This window comes from Oncorhynchus tshawytscha, linkage group LG20 (genome assembly GCF_018296145.1).
Source record: "Oncorhynchus tshawytscha isolate Ot180627B linkage group LG20, Otsh_v2.0, whole genome shotgun sequence".
NCBI classification, from domain to species: Eukaryota; Metazoa; Chordata; class Actinopteri; order Salmoniformes; family Salmonidae; genus Oncorhynchus; species Oncorhynchus tshawytscha.
Window position 1 is genome coordinate 16725659 of NC_056448.1, and position 13280 is coordinate 16738938.

General features: G+C 46.5%; 1 protein-coding gene across 5 annotated transcripts in view; it reads right to left on the reverse strand.

The window, feature by feature from the left end:
• Positions 1-13280, reverse strand: part of LOC112219368 (guanine nucleotide exchange factor VAV2) — a 1336992-nt gene that overhangs the window by 447618 nt on the left and 876094 nt on the right. The window lies entirely within an intron of this gene.

The following is a 13280-nucleotide window of genomic DNA, read 5'->3' on the forward strand; positions in this document are numbered from 1 at the left end:
TGGGGGCCTGTTGAGGGAGAGGTCGTTGTCCTGGCAGCACACTGAAAGTTCTCTGTCTCATCATTGTCGGTGATCAGACCACTGTTGTGTCGTCAGCAAACATAATGATGGTGTTGGAGTCGTGTTTGGCCATGCAGTTGTGGGTGCACAGGGAGTACAGGGGGGGACTAAGTACACACCACTGAGGGGCCCCAGTGTTGAGGATCAGCATGGCAGACATGTTGTTGCCTACCTTTACCACCTGTGGTGGCTCGTCAGGAAGTCCAGGATCCAGTTGCAGAGGGAGGTGTTTAGTCCCAGGGTCCTTAGCTTAGTGATGAGCTTCGTGGACACTATGGTGTTGAATGCTGAACTGTAGTCAATCAATGAACAGCATTCTCACATAGGTGTTCCTTTTGTCCAGGTGGGAAAGGGCAGTGTGTAGTGCGATTGAGATTGCGTCATCTGTGGATCTGTTGGGGCAGTATGCGAATTGGAATGTGTCGAGGGTATCCGGGAGAATGGTATTGATGGGCACCATGACCAGCCTTTCAAAGCACTTCATGGCTACCAACGTGAGTGCTATGGGGCGGTAATCATTTAGGCAGGTTACCTTCACTTCCTTGGGCACAGGGACAATGGTGGTCTGTTTGAAACATGTAGGTATTACAGACTCAGTCAGGGAGAGGTTGAAAATGTCAGTGAAGACGCTTGCCAGTTGGTCCGCGAATGCTTTGAGTGTACGTCCTGGTAATCCATCTGGCCCCGCGACTTTGTGAATGTTGACCTGTTTAAAGGTCTTGCTCACATTGGCTACCGGGAGCATTATCACACAGTCATCCAGAACAGCTGGTTCTCTCATGCATTATCCAGTGTTGCTTGCCTCGAAGCGAGCATAAAAGGCATTTAGCTTGTCTGGTAGGCTCGTGTCACTGGGAAGCTTGCGTCTGGGTTTCCCTTTGTAGTCCGTAATAGTTTTCAAGCCATGCCACATCCGACGAGCGTCAGAGCCGGTGTAGTAGGATTCAATCTTAACTTCTTGCGTCGAGCCATCCCGGATCCGGGATCGTGAATACAGCCTCAAGCTCATTACCATAACGCAACATTAACTATTCATGAAAATCGCAAATGAAATGAAATTAATATGCTAGCTCTCAAGCTTAGCCTTTTGTTAACAACACTGTCATCTCAGATTTTCAAAATATGCTTCTCAACCATAGTAAAACAAGCATTTGTGTAACAGCTAGCGCAGCTAGCGTAGCATTTAGCGTAGCATTTAGCGTTAGCATCAGCAGGCAACATTTTCACAAAAAACAGAAAATCATTCAAATAAAATCATTTACCGTTGAAGAACTTAAGATGTTTTCAATGAGGAGACTCTCAGTTAGATAGCAAATGCTCAGTTTTTCCTGAAAGATTATTTGTTTAGGAGAAATCGCTCCGTTTGGTACGTCATGTTTAGCTACGAAAAAAACCTGTATCCAGGAGTGTAATTATCCCCGCAGCTCATTAGCATAACACAACGTTAACTATTCATGAAAATCGCAAATGAAATGAAATTAATATGCTAGCTCTCAAGCTTAGCCTTTTGTTAACAACACTGTCATCTTAGATTTTCAAAATATGCTTCTCAACCATAGCAAAACAAGCATTTGTGTAACAGCTAGCGCAGCTAGCGTAGCATTTAGCGTAGCATTTAGCGTTAGCATCAGCAGGCAACATTTTCACAAAAACCAGAAAATCATTCAAATAAAATCATTACCTTTGAAGAACTTCAGATGTTTTCAATGAGGAGACTCTCAGTTAGATAGCAAATGCTCAGTTTTTCCTGAAAGATTATTTGTTTAGGAGAAATTGCTCCGTTTGGTGCATCACGTTTGGCAACCAAAAAAAAAACGAAAATTCAGTCTTCAAAACGCCGAACTTTTTTCCAAATTAACTCCATAATATCGACTGAAACATGGTAAACGCTGTTTAGAATCAATCCTCAATGTGTTTTTCACATATCTCTTCATGATATATCATTCGTTGAAAGCCTACTCTCTCCTCTCAATCACTGGATGACTGCGTGCAGCTTGTAGATTACGCACCAATTTAGACAAAGGACACCGGGCGGACCCCTGGTAAATGTAGTCTCGTATGGCCATTCTTCCAAATGATATGCCTACAAATACGTCACAATGCTGCAGACACCTTGGAGAAACGATAGAAAGGGCAGGCTCATTCCCGGCACATTCACAGCCATATAAGGAGACAATGGGAAACAGAGCTTCAAAAATTCTGCCCATTTCCTGGTTGAAGTTTCTGTAGCAGAAACTTGGTTTCGCCTGTAGCATGAGTTCTGTGGCACTCACAGATAATATCTTTGCAGTTTTGGAAACCTTAGAGTGTTTTCTTTCCAAAGCTGCCAATTATATGCATAGTCGAGCATCTTTTCGTGACAAAATATTGCGCTTAAAACGGGCACGTTTTTCATCCATAAATTAAAAGAGCGCCCCCTATATCCAAGAAGTTAATCCTGTATTGACGCTTTGCTTGTTTGATGGTTCGTCTGAGGGCATAGTGGAATTTCTTATAAGCGTCTGGATTAGTGTCCCGCTCATTGAAAGTGGCAGCTCTAGCCTTTAGCTCGATACAGATGTTGCCTGTAATCCATGGCTTCTGGTTGGGATATGTGCGTACGGTCACTGTGGGGACAATGTCTTCGATGCACTCCACTGAGGTGGTATACTCCTCAATGCCATTGGATAAATCCCAGAACATATTTCAGTCTGTGCTAGCAGAACAGTCCTGTAGCGTAGCACCCGCATCATCAGGAATCAGGAGGATAGAATTGTGGTCAGATTTGCCAAATGGAAGGCGGTGGAGGTCTTTGTATGCATCTCTGTGTGTGGAGAAAAGATGGACTAGAGTTGTTTTCCCTCTGGTTGCACATGTGACATGCTGGTAAAAATGTTGTAAAACTGATTTAAGTTTGCCTGCATTAAAGTTCCCGGCCACTAGGAGCGCCGCTTCTGGATGGGCATTTTCTTGTTTGCTTATGGCCTTATAGAGTTGGTTGAGTGCGGTCTTAGTGCCAGCATTGGTCTGTGGTAAATAGAGGGCAACGAATAATATAGATGAGAACTCGCTTGGTAGATATTGTGGTCTACAATCATAAGGTACTCTACCTCAGGCAAGCAATACCTCGAGACTTCTTTAATATTAGACATCGCACACCAGCTGTTATTGACAAAAAGACACCCCCCAGCCCTCGTCTTACAAGACGGAGCATCTCTGTTCTGCCGGTGCATTGAAAATCCCGCCAGGTCTATATTATCTGTCGTCGTTCAGCCATGACTCAGTGAAACATAAGATATTACAGTTCTTAATGTCCCGTTGGTAGGATAATCGTAATAGTAGATCATCAATTTAATTTTCCAATGATTGCATGTTAGCAATTAAAACGGAAGGCAGTGGGAGTTGACTCGCTCGCCTACGGATTCTCAGAAGGCAGCCCGATCCGCGTCCTCTTTTCCTCTGTCTTTTCTTCACGCAAATGACTGGGATTTGGGCCTGTTCCCTGGAGAGCAATAGTCGTCGGACTCGTTAAACTTCTTCAGAATTTGTGGGTCCCCTGCGGGACGGTTGAGCTAACATAGGCTAATGCGATTAGCATGAGATTGTAAGTAACAAGAACATTTCCCCAGGACATAGACATATCTGATATTGGCAGAAAGCTTAAATTCTTGTTAATCTAACTGCACTGTCCAATTTACAGTAGCTACTACAGTAGCTACTATGTTATTGTTTGGGGAGAGTGCACAGTTTTGAACATGACAATTTTTAATAAACAAATTAGGCACATTTGGGCAGTCTTGATACAACATTTTGAACAGAAATGCAATGGTTCATTGGATCAGTATAAAACTTTGCACATACACTGCTGCCATCTAGTGGCTAAAATCTAAATTGCACCTGGGCTGGAATAATACATTATGGCCTTTCTCTTGCATTTCAAAGATGATGGTACAAAAAAGGGGCTGATCCATTAGAGGTTAAAGGAAAAAGCTTCTTCCAGTTCATGGTGAGTAATTGCTGTTCTGATGTCCAGAAGTTATTTTCGGTCATACTAGATGGTAGCAGCAACATTATGTACAAAATAAGTTAAAAAATAAGTTATAAACAACATAAAAAAACAAATAATTGGTCAGGAGCATGTAAAATGTCAGCCATCCTCTTCGGGGCCATCTTGTCTCGCTAGACATCTACTTGTCTCGCTAGTCATAGACATCTACTGTGTGATACAAAGTTATTCACCATATGAGGATCTACCTCTGCTAGGATTCCAGAAGGAGAAGTCAGAAACCAATAAAACCTACAGCAGGATGTCAAACTTGTTCCATGATGTCACGTTCTGACCAGAGTTATTTTGTGTTTTCTTTGTTTTAGTGTTGGTCAGGACGTGAGCTGAGTGGGCATTCTATGTTTTGTGTTTCTATGTTGGGTTTGTTGTTTTGCCTGATATGGTTCTCAATCAGAGGCAGGTGTTTGTCATTGTCAGCAGCAGCAGCAGCAGGAGAGGCAGCACTATTTAGAGAAATGGACTTGGGAGGAGATCCTAGACGGGAAAGGACCCTGGGCACAGCTGGAATGCACGGTGTCCCCAGTACGCGTGCTTAGCCCAGTGCGCTACATCCCAGCTCCCCACATCTGCTGGGCTAGGGTGAAGATCCAGCCAGGGCGGATGGTGCCAGCCCTGCTCTCAAGATCTCCAGTACGCCTTCACGGTCCAGTCCATCCAGTGCCATCTCCACGCACCAGCCCTCCGGTGGCAGCCCCCCGCACCAGGCTGTCTCTCCGTCCTTTGTCTACAGGTGCTCCCGCCTGTCCAGAGCTGCTAGAGTCTCCCGCCTGTCCAGAGCTGCTAGAGTCTCCCGCCTGTCCAGAGCCGCCAGTCAGCCAGGATCCGCCAGAGCCGCCATTCAGCCAGGATCTGCCAGAGCCATCAGTCAGCCAGGAGTTGCCAGAGCCGTCAGTCGTCCAGAAGCTGCCAGAGCCGTCAACCAGCCTGAGCTACCCCTCGGTCCTGAACTACCCCTCAGTCCTGAGCTACCCCTCGGTCCTGAGCTACCCCTCGGTACTGAGCTACCCCTCAGACCTGAGCTACCCCTCAGTCCGGAGCTGCCCTCAGTCCGTAGGAGTTTGTTTAGTCCAGTTGGGCCCTTTAGTAGGGTTGCCAGTCCAAGGTCGGTGGCGAGGGTCGCCATTCCTAGGAAGACACTAAAGTGGACAAAGACTATGGTGGAGTGGGGTCCACGTCCTGCGCCAGAGCCGCCACCGCGGACAGATGCCCACCCAGACCCTCCCCTATAGGTTCAGGTTTTGCGGCCGGAGTCCGCACCTTGGGGGGGGGTACTGTCACGTTCTGACCATAGTTCTTTTGTGTTTTCTTTGTTTTAGTGTTGGTCAGGACTTGAGCTGAGTGGGCATTCTATGTTTTGTGTTTCTATGTTGGGTTTGTTGTTTGGCCTGATATGGTTCAAATCAAATCAAATCAAATCAAATCAAATTTTATTTGTCACATACACATGGTTAGCAGATGTTAATGCGAGTGTAGCGAAATGCTTGTGCTTCTAGTTCCGACAATGCAGTAATAACGAGCAAGTAATCTAACTAACAATTCCAAAAAAAACTACTGTCATACACCGTGTAAGGGGATAAAGAATATGTACATAAGGATATATGAATGAGTGATGGTACAGAGCAGCATAGGCAAGATACAGTAGATGATATCGAGTACAGTATATACATATGAGATAAGTATGTAAACCAAGTGGCATAGTTAAAGTGGCTAGTGATACATGTATTACATAAGGATGCAGTCGATGATATAGAGTACAGTATCAACGTATGCATATGAGATGAACAATGTAGGGTAAGTAACATTATATAAGGTAGCATTGTTTAAAGTGGCTAGTGATATATTTACATCATTTCCCATCAATTCCCATGATTAAAGTGGCTGGAGTAGAGTCAGTGTCATTGACAGTGTGTTGGCAGTAGCCACTCAATGTTAGTGGTGGCTGTTTAACAGTCTGATGGCCTTGAGATAGAAGCTGTTTTTCAGTCTCTCGGTCCCAGCTTTGATGCACCTGTACTGACCTCGCCTTCTGGATGGCAGCGGGGTGAACAGGCAGTGGCTCGGGTGGTTGATGTCCTTGATGATCTTTATGGCCTTCCTGTAGCATCGGGTGGTGTAGGTGTCCTGGAGGGCAGGTAGTTTGCCCCCGGTGATGCGTTGTGCAGACCTCACTACCCTCTGGAGAGCCTTACGGTTGAGGGCGGTGCAGTTGCCATACCAGGCGGTGATACAGCCCGCCAGGATGCTCTCGATTGTGCATCTGTAGAAGTTTGTGAGTGCTTTTGGTGACAAGCCAAATTTCTTCAGCCTCCTGAGGTTGAAGAGGCGCTGCTGCGCCTTCCTCACGATGCTGTCTGTGTGAGTGGACCAATTCAGTTTGTCTGTGATGTGTATGCCGAGGAACTTAAAACTTGCTACCCTCTCCACTACTGTTCCATCGATGTGGATGGGGGTGTTCCCTCTGCTGTTTCCTGAAGTCCACAATCATCTCCTTAGTTTTGTTGACGTTGAGTGTGAGGTTATTTTCCTGACACCACACTCCGAGGGCCCTCACCTCCTCCCTGTAGGCCGTCTCGTCGTTGTTGGTAATCAAGCCTACCACTGTTGTGTCGTCCGCAAACTTGATGATTGAGTTGAGGCGTGCATGGCCACGCAGTCGTGGGTGAACAGGGAGTACAGGAGAGGGCTCAGAACGCACCCTTGTGGGGCCCCAGTGTTGAGGATCAGCGGGGAGGAGATGTTGTTGCCTACCCTCACCACCTGGGGGTGGCCCGTCAGGAAGTCCAGTACCCAGTTGCACAGGGCGGGGTCGAGACCCAGGGTCTCGAGCTTGATGACGAGCTTGGAGGGTACTATGGTGTTGAATGCCGAGCTGTAGTCGATGAACAGCATTCTCACATAGGTATTCCTCTTGTCCAGATGGGTTAGGGCAGTGTGCAGTGTGGTTGAGATTGCATCGTCTGTGGACCTATTTGGGCGGTAAGCAAATTGGAGTGGGTCAAGGGTGTCAGGTAGGGTGGAGGTGATATGGTCCTTGACTAGTCTCTCAAAGCACTTCATGATGACGGATGTGAGTGCTACGGGCGGTAGTCGTTTAGCTCAGTTACCTTAGCTTTCTTGGGAACAGGAACAATGGTGGCCCTCTTGAAGCATGTGGGAACAGCAGACTGGTATAGGGATTGATTGAATATGTCCGTAAACACACCGGCCAGCTGGTTCTCAATCAGAGGCAGGTGTTTGTCATTGTCTCTGATTGGGAACCATATTTAGGTAGCCTGTTTTGTGTTGGGTTTTGTGGGTGGTTGTCTTCTGTCTTTGTGTCTATGCACCAGATAGGACTGTTTCGTTTTTTTCACTTTTGTTGTTTTGTATTTTGTAGTGTTCACGTTTATTGTCCTTATTAAACATCACGCTGCATTTTGGTTCTCCTCTCCTTCAACGGAAGAAAACCGTTACACATGAGGGGGCCGAGTGTCTGCTTGTCACACCCTGATCTGTCTCACCTGTCTTTGTGCTTATCTCCATCTCACATCTTCCCCCATTATCCCCTGAGTATTTATACCGGCATTTCTTTTTGTCTGTTGCCAGTTTGTCTTGTCAAGTCCTACCAGCGTGTTCCCGTGTTTCCTGTGCTCTAGTTTTTGTTTTTCCTAGTCTTCCCAGTTCTGACCTTTCTGCCTGTCCTGATCCTGCTTGCCGTCCTGTACCTGCCTGACAATGATTTGGATTACGACTCTTTGCCTGCCTTGACCTACCGATTGCCTGCCTGCCTTCCTGTACCTGCCTGACTCAGATTTGGATTACGACTCTTTGCCTGCTTTGACTTACCTTTTGCCTGCCCCTTGTACTTGAATAAACTCTGAGACTCGTACTATCCACCTCCTTTGTCTTCATCTGGGTCTTAGCCTGAGCCTTGATAGTATGACCTGGCCCTGACTGACGCAGCAGACTCGGACCAGCTCCGCAACGCTGTCTCCTCCCAAGGAGCCACCATTGGAAGACACAAGGAGTTACTTCAAAACCTTTTGGAGGACCAAAAGCTGCACCCCTGCACTTTTCTCTCCCATCGTCTTACCCTTGCTGAGAGGAACTATGATGGGAAATTGAGAACTCCTTGCAGTCAAGATGGCGTTGGAGGAGTGGAGGCACTGGTTGGAGGGGTGGAACAGCCATTCTTAGTGTGGACTGACTATAAGAACCTGGAATATCTCAGCACCACCAAGCGCCTGAACTCTAGGCAGTGTCACGTTCTGACCTGAGTTCCTTTGTTTTGTCTTTGTTTTAGTATGGTCAGGGCGTGAGTTGGGGTGGGCATTCTATGTTCCTTTTCTATAATTTGGGATTTCTGTGTTTGGCCTGGTATGGTTCTCAATCAGAGGCAGCTGTCAATTGTTGTCCCTGATTGAGAACCATACTTAGGTAGCCTGGTTTCACTTGAGTTGTGGGTGATTATTTTCCGCAGTAGTGTTTGTACCACACGGAACTGTTTCGGTTTCGTTATTTCACGTTGTCGTTTAAATCAAATCAAATCAAATTTTATTTGTCACATACACATGGTTAGCAGATGTTAATGCGAGTGTAGCGAAATGCTTGTGCTTCTAGTTCCGACAATGCAGTAATAACCAACAAGTAATCTAACTAACAATTCCAAAACTACTGTCTTATACACAGTGTAAGGGGATAAAGAATATGTACATAAGGATATATGAATGAGTGATGGTACAGAGCAGCATAGGCTAGATACAGTAGCTGATATCGAGTACAGTATATACATATGAGATGAGTATGTAAACAAAGTGGCATAGTTAAAGTGGCTAGTGATACATGTATTACATAAGGATGCAGTCGATGATATTGAGTACAGTATATACGTATGCATATGAGATGAATTATGTAGGGTAAGTAACATTATATAAGGTAGCATTGTTTAAAGTGGCTAGTGATATATTTACATCATTTCCCATCAATTCCCATTATTAAAGTGGCTGGAGTTGAGTCAGTGTCAGTGTCAGTGTGTTGGCAGCAGCCACTCAATGTTAGTGGTGGCTGTTTAACAGTCTGATGGCCTTGAGATAGAAGCTGTTTTTCAGTCTCTCGGTCCCAGCTTTGATGCACCTGTACTGACCTCGCCTTCTGGATGATAGCGGGGTGAACAGGCAGTGGCTCGGGTGGTTGATGTCCTTGATGATCTTTATGGCCTTCCTGTAACATCGGGTGGTGTAGGTGTCCTGGAGGGCAGGTAGTTTGCCCCCGGTGATGCATGTGCAGACCTCACTACCCTCTGGAGAGCCTTACGGTTGAGGGCGGAGCAGTTGCCGTACCAGGTGGTGATACAGCCCGCCAGGATGCTCTCGATTGTGCATCTGTAGAAGTTTGTGAGTGCTTTTGGTGACAAGCCAAATTTCTTCAGCCTCCTGAGGTTGAAGAGGCGCTGCTGCGCCTTCTTCACGATGCTGTCTGTGTGAGTGGACCAATTCAGTTTGTCTGTGATGTGTATGCCGAGGAACTTAAAACTTGCTACCCTCTCCACTACTGTTCCATCGATGTGGATAGGGGGGTGTTCCCTCTGCTGTTTCCTGAAGTCCACAATCATCTCCTTAGTTTTGTTGACGTTGAGTGTGAGGTTATTTTCCTGACACCACACTCCGAGGGCCCTCACCTCCTCCCTGTAGGCCGTCTCGTCATTGTTGGTAATCAAGCCTACCACTGTTGTGTCGTCCGCAAACTTGATGATTGAGTTGGAGGCGTGCGTGGCCACGCAGTCATGGGTGAACAGGGAGTACAGGAGAGGGCTCAGAACGCACCCTTGTGGGGCCCCAGTGTTGAGGATCAGCGGGGAGGAGATGTTGTTGCCTACCCTCACCACCTGTGGGCGGCCCGTCAGGAAGTCCAGTACCCAGTTGCACAGGGCGGGGTCGAGACCCAGGGTCTCGAGCTTGATGACGAGCTTGGAGGGTACTATGGTGTTGAATGCCGAGCTGTAGTCGATGAACAGCATTCTCACATAGGTATTCCTCGTGTCCAGATGGGTTAGGGCAGTGTGCAGTGTGGTTGAGATTGCATCGTCTGTTGACCTATTTGGGCGGTAAGCAAATTGGAGTGGGTCTAGGGTGTCAGGTAGGGTGGAGGTGATATGGTCCTTGACTAGTCTCTCAAAGCACTTCATGATGACGGATGTGAGTGCTACGGGGCGGTAGTCGTTTAGCTCAGTTACCTTAGCTTTCTTGGGAACAGGAACAATGGTGGCCCTCTTGAAGCATGTGGGAACAGCAGACTGGTATAGGGATTGATTGAATATGTCCGTAAACACACCGGCCAGCTGGTCTGCGCATGCTCTGAGGGCGCGGCTGGGGATGCCGTCTGGGCCTGCAGCCTTGCGAGGGTTAACGCGTTTAAATGTCTTACTCACCTCGGCTGCAGTGAAGGAGAGACCGCATGTTTTCATTGCAGGCCGTGTCAGTGGCACTGTATTGTCCTCAAAGCGGGCAAAAAAGTTATTTAGTCTGCCTGGGATCAAGACATCCTGGTCCGTGACTGGGCTGGATTTCTTCCTGTAGTCCGTGATTGACTGTAGACCCTGCCACATGCCTCTTGTGTCTGAGCCGTTGAATTGAGATTCTACTTTGTCTCTGTACTGACGCTTAGCTTGTTTAATAGCCTTGCGGAGGGAATAGCTGCACTGTTTGTATTCAGTCATGTTACCAGACACCTTGCCCTGATTAAAAGCAGTGGTTCGCCTTTCAGTTTCACACGAATGCTGCCATCAATCCACGGTTTCTGGTTAGGGAATGTTTTAATCGTTGCTATGGGAACGACATCTTCAACGCACGTTCTAATGAACTCGCACACCGAATCAGCGTATTCGTCAATGTTGTTATCTGACGCAATACGAAACATCTCCCAGTCCACGTGATGGAAGCAGTCTTGGAGTGTGGAGTCAGCTTGGTCAGACCAGCGTTGAACAGACCTCGGCTTGGGAGCCTCTTGTTTTAGTTTCTGTCTGTAGGCAGGGATCAACAAAATGGAGTCGTGGTCAGCTTTTCCGAAAGGGGGGCGGGGCAGGGCCTTATATGCATCGCGGAAGTTAGAGTAACAATGATCCAAGGTCTTTCCACCCCTGGTTGCGCAATCGATATGCTGATAAAATTTAGGGAGTCTTGTTTTCAGATTAGCCTTGTTAAAATCCCCAGCTACAATGAATGCAGCCTCCGGATAAATCGTTTCCAGTTTGCAGAGAGTTAAATAAAGTTTGTTCAGAGCCATCGATGTGTCTGCTTGGGGGGGGGATATATACGGATGTGATTATAATCGAAGAGAATTCTCTTGGTAGATAATGCGGTCTACATTTGATTGTGAGGAGTTCTAAATCAGGTGAACAGAAGGATTTGAGTTCCTGTATGTTTCTTTCATCACACCATGTCACGTTAGTCATAAGGCATACGCCCCCGCCCCTCTTCTTACCAGAAAGATGTTTGTTTCTGTCGGCGCGATGCGTGGAGAAACCCGTTGGCTGCACCGCCTCGGATAGCGTCTCTCCAGTGAGCCATGTTTCCGTGAAACAAAGAACGTTACAGTCTCTGATGCCCCTCTGGAATGCTACCCTTGCTCGGATTTCATCAACCTTGTTGTCAAGAGACTGGACATTGGCAAGAAGAATGCTAGGGAGTGGTGCTCGGTGTGCCCGTCTCCGGAGTCTGACCAGAAGACCGCCTCGTTTCCCTCTTTTTCGGAGTAGTTTTTTTGGGTCGCTGCATGGAATCCACTCCGTTGTCCTGTTTGTAAGGCAGAACACAGGATCCGCGTCGCGAAAAACATATTCTTGGTCGTACTGATGGTGAGTTGACGCTGATCTTATATTCAGTAGTTCTTCTCGACTGTATGTAATGAAACCTAAGATGACCTGGGGTACTAATGTAAGAAATAACACGTAAAAAAACAAAAAACTGCATAGTTTCCTAGGAACGCGAAGCGAGGCGGCCATCTCTGTCGGCGCCAACGCGAATATATATTGTTTTGTTCAGTGTTCATTATTCTTATTAAAACAATATGGACACTTACCACACTGCGCATTGGTCCTCCGATCCTTCCTACTACTCCTCCTCGTCAATCCCTTTTCCAATTGTTTGGGGCATCCGGAAAAAGGCTTGTCTGGAGAAGACAAGGTGAGCGCTACCATCAGTCCTATGTCATGCAAACAGTAAAGCATCCTGAGACCATTCATGTGTGGGGTTGCTTCTCAGCCAAGGGAGTGGGCTCACTCACAATTTTGCCTAAGAACACAGCCTTGAATAAAGAATGGTACCAACACATCCTCCGAGAGCAACTTCTCCCAACCATCCAGGTACAGTTTGGTGACGAACAATGCCTTTTCCAGCATGATGGAGCAACTTGCCATTAGGCAAAAGTGACAACTAAGTGGCTCGGGGAACTAAACATCAATATGTTGGGTCCATGGCCAGGAAACTCCCCAGACCATAATCCCATTGAGAACTTGTGGTCAATCCTCAAGAAACGGGTGCAAACAAAACCCCACAAATTCTGACAAACCACAAGCACTGATTATGCAAGAATGGGCTGCCATCAGTCAGGATGTGGCCCAGAAGTTAATTGACAGCATGCCAGGGCGGATTTCAGAGGTCTTGAAAAAGAAGGGTCAACACTGCAAATATTGACTTCATGTAATTGTCAATATAAGCCTTTGACATTTATGAAATGCTTGTAATTATACTTCACTATTCCATAGTAACATCTGACAAAAATATCTAAAGACACTGAAGCAGCAAACTTTGTGGAAATTAATATTTGTGTAATTCTCAAAACTTTTGGCCACGACTGTACTATCCACCTCCTGTGTCTGCATCTGGGTCCTAGCCTGAGCCGTGATACTGCTGGTTTTTGGTTTCTACTTTTAATGTGTCCAATTAAGATGGATTTGCAGTCAAATCCAATTTAAGTGCTTTCAACAATTGTACAGTCATTCTATTGTAACTCATTATTCACCTCATTGATTAGCTAGCTACATTAGCTCATTGACTTGAAGACATTGGGTCACAATGTAGGTTAATAGGAATTGATCTAGGAAGTGGCTCCCTGGGTTTCAGGAAGCAAGAATTAGTTCACTAATGTTTTGTTGTCTTTTAAATCCTTAATTCCACATAATTCCCCCCCACCCCCCGAT